Raw genomic sequence first — 22,539 nt, 5'->3', positions numbered from 1 at the left:
TGGGGATCACGTGTCGCGTAACAATGAAGCACTCTGTACATGAAATAGTTGCCCCATGGCTCAGTGAGCTGTTGCATACCATTCCCGCCAGTTGATGAGAATATAACTGGAGAATGTAAATGCTGACTTGATTTTTAACTTCACTTTGAAGTGTTATTGTTCTAAGTACCATTACATATACAAATCGGATGCATCCGTGTACAGTTGTCTACTGTAAGACGCAAACAGTGCTGTTCCCATACTACCACAACCACCCCTGTATGTCTAGATGGAAACTTTGCATAAATTTTGTTTTATGATGAAGATTTTCCAGTTTACTAGCTAAGTCAATCATTCGTCTTAATAATGTACGACATGGCAAATCTTTCTAACAAGACTGAATTGTCCAATTAGGAATAGAATTAGATGCTCAGATGCATGTCTATGGGTTTTCTACTGGTTCAATTCATTTACGTGTGCTTGCAGTGCATACTTTGTTTGGGTCTACTGAAGACCTATACATGCCCTTAAGATTTCATCACACATCACATCTGAAAATGTGTTTAACAGCGCTGGACTACTATGCAAACCAAATGACTATGTTTTGACTGTCCTAATCGTATCATGTCAAGCGTCTAAGAACATCTAAGTAGCTTCAATCCTGGTGGTCGAACTGGGATCTGATAAAAGGCATCTTCGCAGTTTACCTTTGCAAGCAAACCCCATTGCTAGTGTTAGTTGATGAATAAATGCATGTGTTGCAAATTCTATCGTTTATGAACATCCCCAGTGACCATGAGAAATCATGGATGCCACGATATATTTCACTGTCTATTTTTTGGTGGTTGTGTTGCACAATGTGGAGATGGCACAAATGGTGATGGGGGTGGCACTCCAGCCACAAGTTTTGCAATCACTTGTTTGTCTGGGTGGTCATCAATCATTTTTGTCTATGGGGTATAGTTAAGATTACAATATGTGGTTTGTTTCCACCTCAACATTTACACACTTGTAATTTGGAGATTTTCATTCATTGATATTGTATATTAGACACATCTGGTTTTTCATCTTGTCCCTGTTTTTGTATATCTCGTGAAGTGGTTATCATTGCAAGAAAGAGACAATCTTTTGCAAGCAAACTACATCTATGTCATTTTGGGTGATCTGAGACTTAGTGGTTGTTAGTGGTCTAATTAATATATATAACCTTATCGGTTCAGCTAGATTATGTCGCAGTTGTACACACTGTGCCATTTGAACATGGCTACAATATTCTGGCGAGTGTACTTAATTTTTGATATCATAACTAGTAACAACAGCATATATACCTCTTTCTTGATCTTGTTGGGATGATTGGATTTACCTACCTGTGGTTTACATGGACGGTAATATATAAGCTCCCTTCATCCTGTATTGCATGTATAGGTCGTCTTCATATTCGGTTGTGCACCAATAACTTGTACCTTTGATGTTTGTTGCTTGATTTCAATGCTATGAGTTATGAGCATATGAAGACGTGACGTCAAACATTCAACATACTTTCCTGGTAATTATAAAATAATCTCGATTATACTATATCAAAAGTAAAGTCTGAAAGAGCACATGCACAAAGGACATGCATAAATATAGAAGATATGTCAACCCACCAATTGAGAATACAATCGCGCTATATCACATCTAGGACCACGAGGGCGCTATCACAGAAAGGCAACTGAAACTGAAACACACAGTCTTTAACATATGTTATTTATATTGCGGAATGAAGCATCACACCAACTATTATTTGATAAATGATATATTTATTTCATCAAATAAAATGTATTTTTATTATATGATTTATTCATGTCCTTGGCCGTATAGTAAAAATATGCACAGATTTGTTGACCCTCAAGTATAATAGTTGCTGCTAACATAGCTATGCACATGACAACAACCGCAAGTTGAAGGCATGACTAAACAGATGTAATTGATTAGCAATTTAATGACTATTAGAAGCATATAAAAACCCACTAAGGTGTTGGACATCTCATCTACACTTTCATCAGCACTATAACTGTTTGCCTGCCTGCCTGCCAGCTTACCTGTTCAAGTAAGTATATAGAATATATCTCGTGGGGTTCTATACATGATTGTCGTGTGAGATATTACTCAGATATATTCGTTTTGCTGCTTTTATACACATATCAAAATTCCTTAAAACATTATTGTCAGTTTAATCTAATGCGATTAAGGAAATTCGATCCATGGGCTTACAATATTCTATGATAATTATGAGATGCCATGATACTGTATTAGAAGAATCTCTAAACGATATATATTAAGGACTCATTAACTAAAGAGACATTGAAGCTATTTGCCGACATAAAATTTGTCACTTTTGGTAATATATCTTCATATACTAAAGAAATGTTCCTACATACATTCATTAGTCAATAATCATTTCATTACAGATATGAAGGCCAGAGCCGTCATCGCCGTCGTAGTTGTTATGCTAGTTGTTTTGCAATGCTGCAGTCACACTGAAGGGTTTGGAGTCAGCGGCGGACCCCCTGGTCGTGTAAGTTCATATACATCTATCATATAGTTTGTGACTGAATATTTTGGAGTCGCTTATACCGCTGCAAATGATCTAATGTTCATGCTAATTATATTGATATTACAATAAGTTTACTGTATTTCATCAACAAAAACAATCATTTTTTTCATCAAGCTTGTAATTTTTCATTTTCTATAGAAATGCATACTATTCGTCTACGTTGCACCTACAAGTTATCAAATATTGTAGATGAAAGATGATAAAGTTAAATTTGTAAAATTTAGGTTATTTCCATTTCCATTTGCTGGTGGTTTCTCATAGGCGACGGTGCTAGCGTTTGTTTCACTGATGCAAAACACTATTTGAACAGTTACCGTTTATACGTTGAACAGTTATTCATCAAAGAAAAAAAGATAAGTAGAAATGTTAGGCAAAATCAAGGATTAATGTTAATCGTAGATCCTGGTCACTTGTTCTTTTTGACAAGACGAATGTCAACACGGCACGCTGATGAACACATCTCTCCCCTCTGTGTAGTTTGCGATAGTGTCTTGCTGGTATTCTTTGCAAGAAATATCATGGTAGTCTAAACGTTCCAGCACTTTTATAATGCATTCGTCAAGTTTTGTTTGTGTCATAATATCAAAAACTGCTGTGGAAAGTGTCGCGATCGCATATAGTACAAACTCCGCGTAAGTCGTGGGCAATCCTAGTAGCCAGCGACCCCTGACCCTTTTCACGATTTGTCACGATAAAATGATATACATTTGCGCGACTATTCATTTGAATTAGAAAGTACGCGGATCTGGTAAGAAATCTTACCAGTGAATAGACCATTTTCCGTCCACTGCGAGAATCACGTGTTATGCGTGAAATTGAACGTAAAAACAGGACAAACAAAGGTCATAGCGTCGTAGTGGCGTCAAACATCGCGTGAGATTCGACAAACGCGAAAGTAATTTGGGGAACATTTCCATGTCAATAATGTGCTGTACACATTTGATGATGGGCAATTTCGATTAAGTGAAGATATTCGAATGCAATATTCCTCCTTCAAAGATCGGCCGGTCGATGTGCGCTACGAAATAAAGAAATTCGAGTTCAAAATCAAATCGTTCGATTTTTGCGGCAGACGTTCGACGCGCGTCTTTCATGCATCTCGCGAGATCTCGCAGTTGTACGGAAAATCACCTATTTCAGAACCGGACAGTCGGTCGTGCCTAACAGAAATCCATACTTCCTGTCCCGGCGCTCGCAATTTATTCACTTCTATTATTTTTATACACAATATTTATTAATAATAACAGATTAATATTAGGGACGACCGACTGTCGACAGTCTAATATTTTAGTTGAAAAGACGTCAGAACAAACACCTTGCTATATCACACCTAACATATTGCTTTAGAGTACTATTCTGTTAAAAGCATACTATTATGCATCTCAGAGTGCGCATAAGTGTCTAGTAAATATAACCATTTCGGCAGTAATTGATACAACTACTCGAAATCAGCGAACTCTACTGAAATGAACAAATGTGCATATTTATATTGACAATAATATTGCGATTTCATGTATTACATATTGACATTGACACGCAACGAGTAAACACTTATACCAATCGAAGTTATTAAGATATAATTTACTGTGCTCGTAATTGAATGTAATATATACACTGTGTCGTGTTTCTATTTTAATCTTGTAGGGTCTTGTGGGCGGCGTAATCGTCGATCCTGATGAATTGGTAGATATCTGTGCTGATTTCACTCCCGGAAATGGTAATGGAAACGGGAAATAATCTGTAAACTCATATTCTTATAATTCGAACTGTACGTTCTAGATCGACAATAGAGAAGAAAATTAATAAATTATAGCAGAAACGTTCAACACATGAATTAGTAGTTGTGCTTTATTTAATTAAAATGTATTCTATGATGTAAACTTCATAGTCAAGTTTATCCAAGCATCAACTTTTTGGAACTGATTTTACGGAGTAATAGTTTTTGACACAATGACATAAATACATCTACTCTGAAAATTGTATTTGAAATGTGTTTGAGTTGATGTCAGTTATAATTTTGGGAAAGTTAAGTACTCTGTCAATATTGTTCACAGGGTAGAAACGAAATACTTGGAAGCAACGTTACAGCAAATAAGCAATTGCCATAGCATCAGACTCGACACTCCGCTTCGTGTTCAGTGTGGGTCCCATTGAGACGTATACAACGCGTGATTTGTTATGTCTGTACGTCATATACCTCGTATTACCCGGCCACGTAATGCTGTGAAGAACGGATGAGGGACGTACAAACATTTTGTATATCTCGCCCGCCTCTATGTAACAATATTTGATCAAATATACTTAGCGCGCACTCCAACCTGATTTCATCCAGTTATCGGCACACTACGTTGCGTTGCCGCGGATGAAATTCGTAGCCAGTTTGATTTGACAATAGAAAATTATAATATTTCCGTTATTTGTTTGCGATCTCCGTTATTAAGCATTAATCATATTAGCTACAAATAGCTGACGGATACATTCGGAGTAAAATCTAACCACATTCGACTGGTTACGTGTTCTGGTTTGAGATAGTAGCAACCGAATGTTAGAACGCTCACGCGTCTTGCTGATGCCAAGGTGTCAACATAAATTCGCACTGTGAACGTATGAACACGTTACAGAAATATAATTAGTAGCTGAAATAAATGAATTAAAAATAGTAACACCTTTTTGGACTGGTAACAAAATTCCGTAATCAGTTCATTATAAGCGTATTGATATCGACTTCACGTCGAAGTCATAGTTTTGCAACAAGGCTCAGATAGCATAAAGTTGCTTCCAGAATTCCAAACCAATGGAACAAACTGTTTGATAGCCCATTACTGTTGCCAAGAAGAGGTCGTTTATTATGACGATGAGACACATACTAATTTTGATGTGATTACTTAATTTGGAGTATAGACAATAGTAGCATGCGGCCCGTAACAATGACTAATATAGATGCAGTATCGCAAACAGACTCTCGAATGTATGTAAACTGAACATGGAAGTGCTGAAGTCAGGTCACCGTGAATTCACACAAAAACACTTTTTGTTCCAATACACCTCCTACCACAAAGTCAGTTTCATTAGATGGTATATAACAGATGTATTGTTTTACTCACTACAAAATAGTCGACAAACCACACAATTAACTCCGATTCTTTCAGTTATATACTAGCTCGAGAAGTTGGGTCACTGCAACCAGCGTATTCTTTCATACTCAAACGTATTAAATACTGAATGGCGGCACGCAACGTGACCGATCATGTTGCGCTCTCGAGCTGTAATTCAATTGCATGTGTTTGATTTTGTCGGAGCAGAATCTTATACATTTATGACCGTATGTTGATAAATCCAATTCGGCGACAAATATCACGACTGCTAGTGTTGTTTTAGTGAACTTGTTTATAAACTAATGATTCTACAACATTTTTTTTTCTCAAATCTGAGATGTCCACATGTTCAATAGTAACGAGCTATGACGGTTTGAAGATAATTTGATACATTGAGTACATAATCGTATCCATGACAACGAAAATGTCACATATTCGGTAGCCAAATTGTCAATGATACTACAGACAGTTTTTAATTTTTCAGAAACCCTAAAGTCTACAGAACTAAATATGTGTGTTTAATACCAAAGTGGCCGACACACCATGTGACCAAACAATTTTGAAAGCTTGGTGCGCCAGTTCCCATATATCCTAAACTGCACGCTAAATTTTTAAATATCTTTGGTTTCTTCAAAGAAGAAAAAAAAAGCAAGCAGGCATGACAATAAAATAACACATACAATAATTCATATTTGTCAAACGTTTCTTTCATTTCATAGTTATTACTGCTGATTACATTTTGGTAAGCATTTATTTTATAATTTCAATAAATAATCTGCTCCATCCACTATTTTCCATTTCCATTTCCATTACCATTATTATTCCCATTTCCGGGTCTGAAAGTTACGCACATGTCATTAGGATTGGTGATTACGCCTATAATACCCTACAAAATGAAAGAAGAAAACATCGATTATTACACTCATTATTACGACCGCAATTATTTAAATTGCGGTATAAAGTTGTTAAACATCACACTAGCTATTCTGTGATAAATGATATATTTATTTATTCAAATATCTTCGGGCGTATAGTACTAGGAGAAGACAAATAAATAAATTAGTCTACTGTTCAATCAGTTTTCTTATGCCTTTAATAAAATATAATACAAATGTAACCAGTTGTGATAATTATGACGTAAATTATCAAACAGAAATTAACACTTTCATTTAAATTTGTCTTAAAGTCAAGATACTTCTTAATATTTGAATAATTCCAAAATATTTAAAGAACATGATTGTGTATAAATATCGTGAATTCTTAGAAAGAAAAGACAGGAATTAACATAGTCTACTTCAAGGTTTAAACAAACACGCCTCATGAATGGTAACATGTAGTTGTTCTTTGATCCAGGGATCCTAGCATTTGTTATTCCTTTCTGTCTACCGGTAACATTGGAGTGCAAAACGAGTATGTTCACTTCTTTGTATTAGGCGAGTACATTGACATTAATCATAAAATTAAAAACAAATTAAAAAAAAAACAATTTTACAACAAATTTGCTCTGAGTTCTTTTGATATTTCTCTCTGTATAAAAGCACCCAATGTTTACTTCCGTGTAATGTATTTTATTCAAATACATTTAAAACACCGTTTGATGTCCGTGGTAGCGATGTGATATCACAATACAAAGAGGAGGCTGACAATGTAGGCTCTGTTGGATTTTGAACTTTAAACAGTTGTTATTTACAGCAGGTGCGGGTGAGGTTTAGATATACCAAGAAATAGGCAATAATGATCATGTTATTGCATTGTTAAATCAATGGTTGGATATGGACATTCAATAATGGCATATTAATCCTATTAATCCTCCAAAAATGTCTACCTACTGTAAGTTCAAAACATTTGGTCATGAAAGGTATAGTTGAAAATGTTCCCTGTCGAACACGCTTATGTAGACTTCGAATTTAATCCAAAGATTTTACATATCGAAGCTGACAGACATCTTCACAACATAGATCCGAGAGAATATGCATTTATTGTGACAAAAATCATATCGGGGATGAATCCATTTATGTATGGTTTGCCTTTTTATATCAGATACACATCACGTTTCCTACATTTGACAAATTTATACCATTAATGAATACAGACAAATGTTTGTTTTTTCATGTCATGATTAAGCTTGATGCTGTAACTTGAACATGCAATAGTATTTGTCATGTATATTCTGCTATAGTACTGGTCTTGTATCAAGGTATGTCTATTGTAATATTTTATTTGTACTCAAGATTAGTTGTACTTGAATAATTCCTATACCTCGAATAATATATGAACCCTGTTCATCGAGAGAACATGTGGAGAATAATATATATTGCAACAAAATTAAACAAAATGAATTAAATCTTACAGCAGGATAGGCATAGACGGCCACCATTTAAATTATGACAAGTTTACCCGTGTTGGCGTCAAGGACAGTCGACACGGTGGTTGGTGATGATATAAACAGAACAATAGTGTATTTGAGAACTCTAGCAAGGTTACAATAATAACCAAACATAAAATTGTTCAAACTACTTGTATTACTAGCCTTATTTTATGGACGAGAAACATGGAAAAAATGAAAGTGAAAACAAGAGAATGGATACAAATCAAATATTTGGAGTGGATTCTGTATCCAATTGTGACGTACTCAAGGAAGCAAACATGAAACTGACCAGCAATGCAGTAAAATGCAAGAGATTGGAAATGGATTGACCATGTGCTAAGAATGGAAGATATCTTCCATTGCATAACATCCCTCGTATGGATACCAGAAGGGAACAGTAATCAAGACGCAGAAGGACAAATGTGAATTATATGGAAGTTTAAGTGTTGAGATATTATAAACAATTGCAAGTGCGTTTTAAACATTCTGTCATTTTGTGATATATCGTTAATGTGTGTTAAAATTCTATTTTTCTGTTTCTGCTTAAGTAGGGAAAAAACAATGAGAATTTTTACATTTTTACATTTTACTAGTTGTTAGCCGTCTCTCTTTTGTTTTTTGATGGTTAATATAGATATAACAAATAATCTTGATATTATTTGTAGACATTTTAGAAAAAAAGCAAATACTATTTTCAAATAACTATAAAACGTTGTTATTTAACTTATATGTTAAAATACATAATGGTTCAACAACTTATTTTCATCAGTAGACTGTGTTCTTGGACTTTAACTTCACAAGTGTTAAGATATTTTCACTTTTCAAACATGGTGTACATGTATTTACAATTTAAACCTAACCTTCATGACCTGATTAGCTCTGTCCACTTTCATATGCTTAGGCCAATAGCATGTCAAAGTTGTGCATTATTTGCCTGATCAGCAATTTCTTTCTTTGATAGAGAAAAAAAAAACATTTGCTCTGTTGATTCTCCGGGGAACAGCAACTTGATCAATAAACATGGTTATCATCAATTCATGAGTCTACGAGCCCAACTTGATTTATATATGATATGTATGTACTTACTCGTCCAGGAGGGCCACCTGTGATTCCAAACCCTTCGGTCTTGCCACAACATTGTAAAACAACCAGCATTACGGCTACGATGAAAATAACGCTTTTGGTTTTCATGTCTGTTAATAAATAAGTAACAAAATTGGTATCAGATGCTAAATTACAACGGTTTGTTAAAATCAATGTTGTGCAAAAGCGAATATTGTATAAACGTGTTTTTTTAGAAAAGAAAAGGAACTCGCTGTTATTGGATCGCAGTATGGATTAATATTAGGTACTTACTTGGGTAATTAGTCAGTCAGGCGCGTAGTTACACTGAGTTCGAAGTAGTTGTGATTCACGCGCGAATGTATTTTTATACTTTTTCACCATTACGTCATTATGCAATTAATTAAATTCACTTAATCGTGCGTGTCAATGTATGGTTGCTATGCGGCTACCTATGCTTCAACTGTCGCTGGGAAGAAAAGAGTTGAACTGTGTTGCCACTATATTTTTGTAATTCATCAACGGGTTTGTAACTGTATTGTTTAAAGCATTATTGGATTTTATTTGTTGTATGACATTTAACGGATTTGATGTTTTGTTTTTTTACCGCAAGACTGTGATAGTAGTTTCTCTGTTAGTTAATTTGTTTGTTTGTTCTTTGGTAGGCTGTCTTCCAATTCGAAATAGGACCTTTGTTCATTTTTACAGGTGCTAGATCTTTCATTCCTCATATACACCTGTTCTTTTTGGGGCACCCATATAAATATCGTCTCAAAAGACAGAAATTGGAATCGCTCGATTTTTGCAAAGACATTCGGTTTGTGCCTTTCACATTATACACGAGATCTCATATTGAACGGCCTATAAATAAACAAATTTCTAGTGATTTTTATGGAATTGTACTATCAGTGAATGTAATTGAGTTTTATGCCCAAATGTGGGGGTCATCGGGTTAGGTACATACTGAATACATATGAAGCAAATTGACTGAATAAAATTGAGAGAATAATATTCACGTGAAACACACAAATGGGAATGTATATGCTGAATCCTTTCAGCTAATTAGCATATTGCATACTGGATATATGTTTTAACAAATACAATCTCTGTTATACTGTTAATTATAAAGTGAATGGGTACTTAAAACATAGTACATTATTTAATGTTCAACACTGTTGAATATATGCCATTTTTGTAGTACTTTACGGAATGATACATTTCAGTGTGTTTGTGCACTGTACGTGGATGCGTCGCTATGTAATCAGGTTGATATTGTGTCCAATCATTGTGTTGAACGGACACTGGGGAACTGCAATTCGGTTACCCTGTCCCAGAGCTGACTGATACAACAACGATACTAACATAATTCTAGTACATGGAAAACACTTTAGCTTTAGTCACTGAATTACATGTTAGCAAAACGTTTCTGAAAAATGACTGCAGATATCGCACCCAATGCTCATGTGGCGAATCAGAAATAATAACTTGTTATTGACAAAATTAAAGGTACTTCAAATAATTAATTGGTTGGTGTGTGGTCATAAATTATTCGTCTAACAGTTGAGAAAGAACAAAACGTATTCGATGTGCCGATGGTACGTATGTTGTATTTAAATAAATTGCAATGAAAATAACGTGACGCGTGCAAGGTTAACACCTACGGTAGACATACATATTGTTCTAATCAATGTATATTTTATTACAACAAAGAAACTGCGTAATTTCACACCATACGATATCCATAACTCAAATTTGCTGATCAAACCTCAATATAAACACAAAATACCAAAGTTCAGTTGTCACCCCCAAGTTAACTGTAGAACAATCTGAGCTAGCATAGCTATGCACATAACAACACTCGTTTGTTATCAGGCATGGCTTATCAGACATAATTGAACATAATAGATCAGAAATAATATATAAAGTGTTGAATATCCCAACACTCTCCTCCATATCACTACATTCGCCATACTGCCTGACTGACTAACCAACCAAGTAAGTACACGTATCATATAAGCTCTTTTACTGAATCAGTAATCCTACAACTACAACAACAGCAGCAGCAAGTCGTCTAACGTCTTTTTTGCGATAGTGCTTGTTCGCCTAAACAACACGTTGATACTGCATCCGATATTTTGTAGTCATGTCATTTATAAATTATTTGCAGATATGAAAGCCAGAACCGTGCTCGTCATTGTAGCTATTATGTTGGTTACTTTGCAATGCTGCAGTGTGACCGAAGGGTTTGGAGTCTCTGGCGGCCCCCCTGGTCGTGTAAGTACATGCATATATATTGTATTTGCATCCTGAATCCTTCGAGTACCAGATATTTTCCCACGAAAAATATGTCCACATTTTGTAGGAGTTTCAGTAAATGTCATCACCATTGTGGGCTATACAGTCAGGTTCAGATATTGGTCTTTGTGTTTGATCAAAAGGTTTTGTCAGGTGTTATCACCGTTTCCATTTCCATGATTTTTTGAATCTGATATTGTTTCGTAAGAAAAAACATAACAATTAGCATGTCCGTTACATCTAATTTACTCTACCATTGTTGTAATTAAATAGTAAAGCTTCGTGGCGCATTAACATAGACATACATATATATATATTATTATTTCATAAAAGAAATGCTACAACTTGAAATTAGATTTCATAATTACATGTGAGATATTAGTGACATTTTCTATTTTGACATTGTTACTATCGTCTTTCTTTTTGTAGGATATTTTCGGTGTCATCGTCGATCCAGATGAGTTGTTTGTGTACTGCACTTTACGCGGTAACGGCGAGGCAACAGCGGATAGTTACGAACGTTGAATTGTTTATTCCATTCGTTAATTGTACTGAATTGCTTTTCAAATATACACACCCTGGACTAGTAATGGAGGAGAAACACAATAAATAATAGCAGAAACGCTAACAAATATAATTTAGTTTCTTTTTCTTTATTTAATCAATCTTATATGTAATCGTTTTGTTTTCAGCCGTACACTGTCGAGTCTCATTGTCGTTGGTACTCGTGTTTCATATGTTTACAGTATGCGTAGTTGCGTGTACAAAACGTTATGAACACGCGTGTGTAAAAGTCGGAAACCCGGCCCGCTTGCCAATGTGTGACTGAGATGAACTGGTACACAGGTTGAATTTGCATTTGGTAGCTCTTGTATTGTAAAAGTAATACGACTCCACACACACTCACACTACACATCGTTGATTTCTTCTGAATAGATAGTGATAGATATACTAACATACAATGCTTCTTACATGTATTACAGTGATATTAACTTCCAAACAAACAAATTGCGCGTATCATATGTCAATTAGTGATAGAATATATAGAACGCTCTGTTTACATTTTACAAGAAAACACTATATAGTAGTGATATTAACAGTGAAAAAACTTGATCAACTACCATACTTATATTGAATTAGGTAATAGACAATTCATTGTTTACTTGTTTACTTACAGTACATGTCGATTACACTTGCAGTAGATTACTGGCAATTATAGTATCTGTTTTTATACACAATTTTTAAACTGATTAGTGTATAATCATTATAATCAGTTTTGGTGAAGAAGTGTCTACGTGTTCCTCGGTACCTAGGCCATGTTGTCTACTGCCTATAAATGTTATATACATTAACCATGTAATTGTATTCGTACTATTATGATTTGGTAGCGTACGCAACAAATTTGTGTTATGTGGGCTAATAAATCTTCACCTTTCACCTAAGTTTTAACAAAGGCGTCGAACAGGGCAGTTATATTTAAGCCAATAGGGACACTCTATATGTCGTTACTACCCCATGTGCGTTCCAAATTTAGCGGGAAAAGGCGGTATTTTGCACCTTCTAAAGCGGGCCCGTGCGAGAGGTAAATAGGCCCCTTTAAAATGCTGTTGTCTGCAATAGGCCCCCAGGAATAAACTCTGGCAACAACCACTTCCAAACACCGCTCTAGGCCCCGAATTGGCGGACCCATAAAACAACGAATTACACCAACAAGAGATACATACACAACAACCATAAGTAGCTTGTTTGAGTTGATTACACTCCACTTGTGTGCAAAAAAACAACGGCAGAGAATGCTCGCATTATGGGGTAGGAATGTTCTCAATATATGTCTACAATAGGAGGCGTTTTTTTCTTCAATATGTCTGCGTCCGCAGTAGGAGATAATGTTTGCCAATGTGCTGCCAGCCCTCGGGGTCTATTATGTTTTAGCAAGAACGCACATGGTGTAAGGTTTTAATATATGGTGACCCCTGGGTATTTAAGTTGAATGCCGTGCGTTTCGGTCACGGAGGTTTCGCCCGCGAACGTTTCGACCAGGAGTTTCGACCAGGGCGGACGTTTCAGCTCGTGATTATCTTCTGTAAAATAAACGATCTTCAGTATTTGAAATTAGCGTTACAAGTAATGTTGGCGACATTAGTGAAGCCATACAGAAGCTCAATCTGATCAAGCAAACAGTGGTGGTAAAATATAAGAAAGCACATCTATCGTTATTTGTGAAGAGATGTCAACCTGTGCTAGATATTTTATCATATTCATATCAACACTCATAGCCATAGTTTAGGCCTTTTACACATATATTGCACCCTGACCTAAAATGGCACGGTTAAAATTAGTAATTGTTTTCTAAATTCAATTTCTTGTCTAGAGATACATCATCCCAGTATTTCAAAAGCTCGAAATGTCAAAAAGACGCTGCTCAAATAAGTGTTTTAAAAACCAACACAAATAACTACACCTGCCGTTTCGTGTATATTAGCATAATGTTTGTCTTTGTGTCGGTTTATAATGATAACATCTGTATACTCTTTTGTTAACGATTTGTGTATAACGAGTGATAAGCTTCCTGTCGCAAACAATGCGTGTTTGTCTGAGATCCATTGTCACTAATACATGTATTGTCAGAATCATGGTCATAACTTTGCGCATCTTTTAATTCGTTTTATTTTCAAAGTCAATATTCTATTTCTACTTAAAGAAATTTATGGATTAATGTAACCAGCTTTATGCGAGCAGTACTAACAAAATGGAGTGAAAGGAAATTAAACTATTGTCTGGGACTCGTAAGTAAACATTATGGTATATATGCAATTGTTCTACCTAGACTACCACTGAAGGTGACGTAATGATTCAACGCATAATGTTTTATGATGTTGCGACTTTATTAAATTAGATAACTTCATTAAATAGCAACTCTTCATCTGTTAGCAGCTTATCAATAAAATCCTAAGAACAAGGCTGTGTACAAACTAATTGTATATTCTCTGATATCGTCTTCCCAGCCTATAAGTACAACTGGAAATTGAGCACCTGGTGGCAAAATTTGGTGAACGATAGTGGCGATTAAAATTACATCTGAGCATTCAAACAGTTTTTTTTCCTCGAAATCTGTTCAATTTGAAGCAGAAAGCAAAATCACTAACGATATTTCAAGTCAAAACACAACACTAATATGTTGCAGGCAATGCCTGTTATTAGTTCACACGTGAGTTGGGCGGCACTCAAGACGGTGGCACACACGATTTGCATGCTTATCAAAATGATTCGAAACACTAATTTCAGGTCGTTGCCAGAAAACGTCTGCCCTATCATAGATCAATTTTCTGGAGTTATTTTATCATGAATGAGTTCTTTCGCTTTGGACAATTTGTGAAACAACAAACAAAATGGCGCCGCCGATATTTCAAGGCAGTGCTTGGCGAGCGACTGGGCGCCGCAAGTAGTTTTTTTTTAAATTTACTAAAAATAGAAGTGACGTAATCATAGAACGTCGAAGCATGTGAACTATGGACTTCCGAAGTCGAGTTATTAGTTCACACGTGAGTTGGGCGGCACTCAAGACGGTGGCACCCACGATTCGCGTGCTTACTAAAATGACTCGAAAGACTAATTTCAGGCCGTTGCCAGAAAACGTCTGTCATATCATAGTCTCGAACTGAAATATCCGACTATACATGTTTTATAAATGTTTATGTATATGACATGTACACAAGTTGTCACACGCAACGTAATATTACCGTAATTGGTATGGTACATGTGTGATGGTTCAAATACCAAAATGGCAACAGCAACAGAAAGACTTCCTTGGCGGCGATGATAACATGCGAACACGGAGCCAACAAATGAGGTTTCAACTGGTGCTGGTATTATTATACTCTGCAAACATCAAGTACAATAACGCGGTAAAACTCCACTACTCCAATAATTAGATACTTAAACTCCAATACAATTCAACGAGATCTCCGATCCGATCTCAGTGCTGAACAACTCCCCTATATATACCCACACTGTCTATAAATAGACCATTACATCAGCATACATAATGAGTCTGGAATTTACTATAAATTTCTAGAATGTTCCATTACCTTCTATTGCCATCTACAGTGTTCTATTACCTATTCAACCAGTTTCTAAAAAAATCTAGAATATTCCACCCAGACACAGTACGGTTCTAGAACATTCTCAGTGACACGGAAGTGGTAAATAAGTCGTACGCGACACAAGTACATAATTGAAGCACCCTTCTTACAAACTGTTTCATTTTAAAGCACTTCCTCTAACCAACACACATGCAATGGTTCAACCTAATAAACCCGGTTCATAAATATGATTCATAAAGTGTTTGTGTACAGGACTGTATGTTTTTTACAGTGAGCATCCGTAATAGCTGCAATGCTCATGTATTAAAAAAAAAAGATCAGGTACAGTGGGAATTTTATTGCATATAAGAAAGACTGTGACTTAACATGAATGATAAATTCATTTTTAAATAACTATATATGAAAAATGTGCATTTTATTCAGTCCATAGCTAAAAACATAGTAGAAGACGTCATAAGGTTGGAAACCCTGGAATCAGTAGTGCACTACGCTGGCGTTCTTGTAAGCCCGCAAAGGTCTGTGGGAAATAGCGTTTCAATATAAATAGACGGGGTATGACAACTCAGCATACATCGAATAGAACATGTGATCAAGATTTTTTGGGACAGAGCTCGTACCAAAGACGCGATGCGAATACTGCCATCTATCGGTGACAATCTTAGTCTAGAACGAACCAGGCCTCGCGTAACCCTAGTTTGTCGCTCGGTTTTTAAATTTCACATAACAGGAACCGTGTTTATTTCCAAACTTATGTATGTTTGAAAGTGGTTATTATTATTCAAGTTTACGAGGTACGTATTATTTTTGTTTTTATTGTATTCAATGAGCTAATGCCTATGCTCTGTGACTACAATTCCGAGTCTGACTGCCTGTCACACTGTCACTGTGGGCGAATGTTGCTTATCAACCATGCTGTATCATTATCTGTGCAGAACGTTTAACTGGCGTTTCACTGGCGTGTTGCTTGTCATTTCCCACAGTACTATTGGCCGTCATAAATAACTGTGACCGGGAGGTCGTGGGGACTGTATTGGTCGAAATATAATCACCATGACCTTCACACACACGACTGAAGACTTTCAAACTGCCATTTCAGATGGAGTTATGGACGATAATGAACTTAACAGTGAGTTAGATATCAAAGAACTCTGCAACTCCCTAAATACTGATACTAATGCACCTTTATTTCACCCTAGCCATAAGCAATAATATTAAGATCTTTATAAATTACTGGTATCTCGGAATGTCAATATGAGAGATAAAGAATTCAAAAAATCATTGGGTGGATTATTAAACAAGTCAAAATCAATTGCTTTAAGAAAAGAATTAGCCGTTTCAGCAAAAAGCAAGTAGTGGCACACTATGCACAATGAACAGTATTTTAGATGATTTTTTTCCAGTGAAAACAGAAGTGTTACACTGTTTACTTAAAGCCACATGTTTGGCTAATTTAGGTAAATTAAAATCATTCTTGAAAATTGATTTACAGTTGCTGATATTGTCGTACTGCCATGTAGACGAGGTACCCAGACTAAATAGAAATAAATACAATATTAAGACCTGCTTTATTAAATACTACTAATAGAGATATTTCAGTAGTAGAGGTGTTGCAGGACTGCTAAATCATACAACTTCTCTCACAACGCATGTTATTAACTCATCTGGTACTCATCACGAAACTACCGGTAATATAAATGTACCAGCAATTGCCAGCTCCAGCTTACCTGTATGTAACACTAATGTACCTATTATTACCTCCAGCTTACCCAAGTGTAGTCCAAATGAACCTATTATCACATCCAGCTTACCCAAGTGTAGCTCTAATGTACCTATTATCACCTCCAGTTCACTTATATGTAACACTAATGTACCTATTATTACCTCCAGTTTACCCAAGTGTAGCTCAAATGAACCTATCATCACCTCCAGCTTACCCAAGTGTAGCTCTAATGAACCTATTATCATCTCCAGTTCACTTATATGTAACACTAATGTACCTATTATTACATCCAGCTTACCTATATGTAGCACTAATGTACCTATTATTACCCTAAGCATACCTATATGTAGCATTAATGTACCTATTATTACCTCCAGCTTACCCAAGTGTAGCTCTAATGTACCTATTATTACATCCAGCTTACCTATATGTAGCACTAATGTACCTATTATTACCCTAAGCATACCTATATGTAGCATTAATGTACCTATTATCACATCCAACTTACCTATATGTAACACTAATGTACCTATTATTACCTCCAGCTTACCCAAGTGTAGCTCTAATGTACCTATTATTACCTCCAGCTTACCTATATGTAGCACTAATGTACCTATTATTACCTCCAGCTTACCTACATGTAGCACTTATGTACCTATTATTACTCCAGCTTACCTATATGTAGCACTAATGTACCTATTATTACATCCAGCTTACCTATATGTAGCACTTATGTACCTATTATCACATCCAACTTACCTATATGTAACACCAATGTACCTATTATTACCTCCAGCTTACCCAAGTGTAGCTCTAATGTACCTATTATTACCTCCAGCTTACCCAAGTGTAGCTCTAATGTACCTATTATCACCTCCAGTTCACTTATATGTAACACTAATGTACCTATTATTACATCCAGCTTACCTATATGTAGCACTAATGTACCTATTATTACCCTAAGCATACCTATATGTAGCATTAATGTACCTATTATTACTCCAGCTTACCTATATGTAGCACTAATGTACCTATTATTACATCCAGCTTACCTATATGTAGCATTAATGTACCTATTATCACATCCAACTTACCTATATGTAACACTAATGTACCTATTATTACCTCCAGCTTACCTACATGTAGCACTTATGTACCTATTATTACTCCAGCTTACCTATATGTAGCACTAATGTACCTATTATTACCCTAAACATACCTATATGTGGCATTAATGTACCTATTATTACCTCCAGCTTACCCAAGTATAGTTTAAATGAATCTATTATCATCACAAGCTTACCTATATGTAACACTAATGTATCTATTATCATCACAAGTTTACCTATATGTAGCACCAATGTACCTATTACCACCTCCACCTCCAATATATTTATGTGTACATGTACCACTAATTAATGAATTTCAATGTAAAACAACAGGTGATTTAAATAGTAATTTATTCCAGAATATGAAAAAGTTTTCCATAAATTCCATACAGCAACCAATTCTTTTACCAATTTCAAATGACAACTTACTTTTACATTCCAGCCATTATGAGGCTACTGAAAAAACACCACAATTGCAACCACTACCACCACAAAAAAATAAAAGGGGTTTTATTTACTGATGAACAATGACAATTCTGGTTGATCATCATTCAAAGGGCTTAGATAAAACCCTTTTTACAGAAGGGCATTAGACTTTGGATGTTCAGCTGTAAAAATCAGAAAGTGGCATTGTTAGTGTAAAGATAGACAGAAAATAGAAGAATGATGATCTGCATTACCTGTTATGATTTAATAAAACAACTATTTGTCTATAGAGATGGAGTTCCATTGGGTTGCTGGTAACAGTTACCTCGTCTTGTTCTGTAGCCACGCATCTTTATAAACGTATTAATTGTCTGGTCTGTAAGAAGCAAGTACGCTCAATATTGTAAGTTTCAAGGAAGTTTGCAGTGAGAATTTAATGATAAATAATACCCCAATGATGCAGCATTAAACATTATTCATAAATGTTTGATCTATCCATATCGCCTCTCAAAGCTGAAATACTACTCTTATTTTTCTGACATATGCATGTATTAGCAATTAAAACATGACCATGGTGAAATACCAGTAAATGTGATATGCACAATAAACATCAGTCTCTTGTGTGCTCAAAAAGTATGCAGAGAAAATTAAAACAATGTAGTGTAAATAAAAATAACTTTTTAAAAAAAAAATGCGAATTAATGGATACAAATGGGAATATTTTTTGTGCACAAATTAATAGAATAATTTGTGGTGGATTCAATAAGTAATGGTTCTTTTGAGGGGATGGAAATAGATACAGAGAGACATAACAATTGCTATATGATCTAGTGTCGATAGGCTTAGCTGAAAACATAATCTGAATCTTGATTTATCATTGCAATGATTGAAAATAATTGGATTATCTTATTTACTGTATTAGAAGCCCACATTCAAGAAAACGCAGACTATCAATTGCATTTATTGTAACTGAATTATTCAAATAGTACTACATTTGACCATGTACACAAACCAGTCATTTACAAATATCCTGCCATATTCAAGTTCATGTGGCATATCATTCGGTCCATTTGTTCCTCTTACACACCCATACACATTCTGTGCCTTGTCTTGATTGATTGCAGCATAAATTATGCCACTGCAAGGAAATAGGGATAACTTATGGCTACAGTAGCTCTTTAATCCCAACACCATAGAACTAACATCAACATGTTTTGTTTGAGAGAAATCGACGTCGTGTTTCTTTTAGAGACAAATCTGGAGTGGATTTAATTTTAAGTTATTCTTGGATCATCTAAAGAACTGAAAAATAACCATTTTGTCATAAAAATAGTTAATGAATTTATTTTCAAAACATAAACAGTACAGCTTTAGCTAAACATATTGTACAAATTATAGCAAGTCAACAAGTGAGTGTCACTTGCATATAGTGAGTCAGTTTTATGATGGCAACCAGTAAATGACACTTGCATATTGATTAAATACATTATTTATTATATATTTACTATATTGCATCCTTGTTATGAAAGTTCTTTACTAATATTGTTGTTGTTTTTAGAAATTTAATTATGCTCTGTAAAGTATCTCTTTGGCTTTCAGGCAGGTACATTTGATAGTTCTGTTATAGAAAAATTGAAACTGCTTAGACTATCAAATATCAAGTCGTCAGTTTGTTGTTATCCGATTTGTTTGTTTGTAGCCTTTAATGTATTTATGTCATGTACACCAAATGCACCACTTGTATAATACAACTTTAACCATTTCACCACCCGCTAATGTTCTCGCCCCACATCTTCAATATTTCTGGAAATTTACCTAATTTTGGAACCAACAAATTTTGGCTTTTTTTACCCAATTTTCTGAAGGAAAGTGTAGACAATAAATAGGACTATTTTGTGAGTTTATGAGAGGAAGAGGGAACTGGTGGTGAAACGGTTAGGCGTAGTTTGTGTTGAAATAGGCAGTTGTAGATGTTCATATATAAACCAACATAGTCAAAATCAAAACCCAGATATATTGTTTTACATTGTCACACGCAACGTAATAATACCGTAATTGGTATAGTACAGGTGTGATGGTTCAAATACAAAAATGGCAACAGTAACAGAAAGACTTCCCTGGTGGCGATGATAACATACGAACACGGAGCCAACAAATGAGGTTTCAACTGGTACTGGTATTATTATACTCTGCAAACATCAAGTACAATAACGCGGTAAAACTCCATTACTCCAATAACTAGATACTTAAACTCCAATACAATTCAACGAGATCTCCGATCCGATCTCAGTGCTGAACAACTCCCCTATATATACCCCACTGTCTATAAATAGACCATTACATCAGCATACATAATGAGTCTGGAACTTACTACAAATTTCTAGAATGTTCCATTACCTTCTATTGCCTCCTACAGTGTTATATTACCTTCTATTGCATTCTACAGTGTTCTGTTACCTATTCAACCAGTTTGTAAAAAAAAATCTAGAATATTCCACCCAGACACAGTAAGGTTCTAGAACATTCTCAGTGACGCGGAAGTGGTAAATAAGTCGTATGCGACATACATTATAAACCATTATAATAATGATTTAAAAAAATGAAATGTTCTTGTAACCTATAATGGTAAATTCAAAATTTAATGGAAATAATAACCTCTACAAGCTCCAACATTTCATCTCTTAAGACATCATATGCCAGATGGTTTTGCATCCTGCTGCTCGAAAATAGATTGAAGTGCTCATCTGAAAACCGATGGTAAGTAAATTTGAACAGAGTGTAAACACACTGTCCTGCTGTGCTGATAAGCGTTTTTTAAATGTTCCCATAAAATTGGATGTCCATTAAATTGAAAGTGTCGAGATGATTTCGCTTGGACAGAACTTTTTTTAAAGTTGTGCTGAAAGCAAGTAAAATGTGAAGTTATGACTGTACTACTTGCACTGGCTAAAATATATAGGTCATTATTCCCATCAATGTAACAAACCACAAAGGTGTCATATTGTTTCCCTTTTTTATTAGACACATGTATGCTGATGTTTGTATCGATGTTATACATATGAATGTTTATGTACAGTATGTTTTCTTAAGAACCATTAATTGTAAGTATGAATTATAAATTGTTCTATGGATATACTTACTGATGGATCAATGATAAAGATGTGTGGTTTCCATGTAACAAGATTTCTAATCGTAAAATGTTCATTGATTGCTACTTCCTCAAAATCCAAAATGAATAATCTGGGTCCCATCACACACACACATATATGAACATTATAATTGTGAATCGTAAGGGCAAAACCTGCTTTCCAGTAAATGTTGTACAGTGTTGTCTGATCAATTTCTGCTGTTAGCCAATAAGCAAATGGAAAATGAATATGGATTGAAAAAGACACAAGTTAGTTTGTTTGTTGAAAAAACTGTTTCAGATCACACAATTTTATAATTTTTTTCTGATTTATTGTTTTGTATGTACTGAGTAAACAAATTTGACATACCATTAAAGAGTGATTTTACATGCATGCACAACATGTGTCTGGCATTATTTATTTACCATCCTCAAATGCAAATGCTTCCAAACACAGATGTCTATGTATGTTATTGCCACCTACCAGTAGTCAAAGCCATTAATTACATTTGTATGAAAGTCTCCAAGATCAACTAAGCCAGCAATTTCAAAAGCACCACCTACTTTTCTCAATTGTACTTCACCCTTAATAGACAAAATATAATATTGCATTGTTATAAATTATGTTCAAATCCCTCTCATGTAAATTATAGCGTTTG

At 35.1% G+C, this 22,539-nt stretch overlaps 3 long non-coding RNA genes across 3 annotated transcripts; 2 read left to right on the top strand and 1 right to left on the bottom strand.

Annotated features, from left to right (window-relative positions):
- The first annotated feature begins 1,981 nt into the window (after window positions 1-1,981).
- Window positions 1,982-4,405, top strand: LOC102805796 (uncharacterized). Its single transcript, XR_438603.3, has 3 exons — window positions 1,982-2,068; window positions 2,430-2,536; window positions 4,220-4,405. It is a non-coding gene; the product is annotated as an uncharacterized LOC102805796 (long non-coding RNA).
- A 1,956-nt stretch (window positions 4,406-6,361) lies between these two features.
- LOC146734511 (uncharacterized) lies at window positions 6,362-9,450 on the bottom strand. The gene is made up of 3 exons (XR_014931527.1): window positions 9,395-9,450; window positions 9,125-9,231; window positions 6,362-6,556 (listed from the first exon to the last, which is right to left on the bottom strand). It is a non-coding gene; the product is annotated as an uncharacterized LOC146734511 (long non-coding RNA).
- A 1,566-nt stretch (window positions 9,451-11,016) lies between these two features.
- On the top strand, window positions 11,017-12,032 carry LOC144355100 (uncharacterized). Its single transcript, XR_014931528.1, has 3 exons — window positions 11,017-11,095; window positions 11,268-11,374; window positions 11,825-12,032. It is a non-coding gene; the product is annotated as an uncharacterized LOC144355100 (long non-coding RNA).
- The last annotated feature ends 10,507 nt before the right edge of the window (window positions 12,033-22,539 follow it).

Source organism: Saccoglossus kowalevskii, chromosome 14, assembly GCF_978046115.1.
Source record: "Saccoglossus kowalevskii chromosome 14, keSacKowa6.1, whole genome shotgun sequence".
NCBI lineage: Eukaryota > Metazoa > Hemichordata > Enteropneusta > Harrimaniidae > Saccoglossus > Saccoglossus kowalevskii.
Note: the sequence above shows the minus strand (reverse complement) of the source record. Positions and strands in the feature narration are given on the sequence as shown.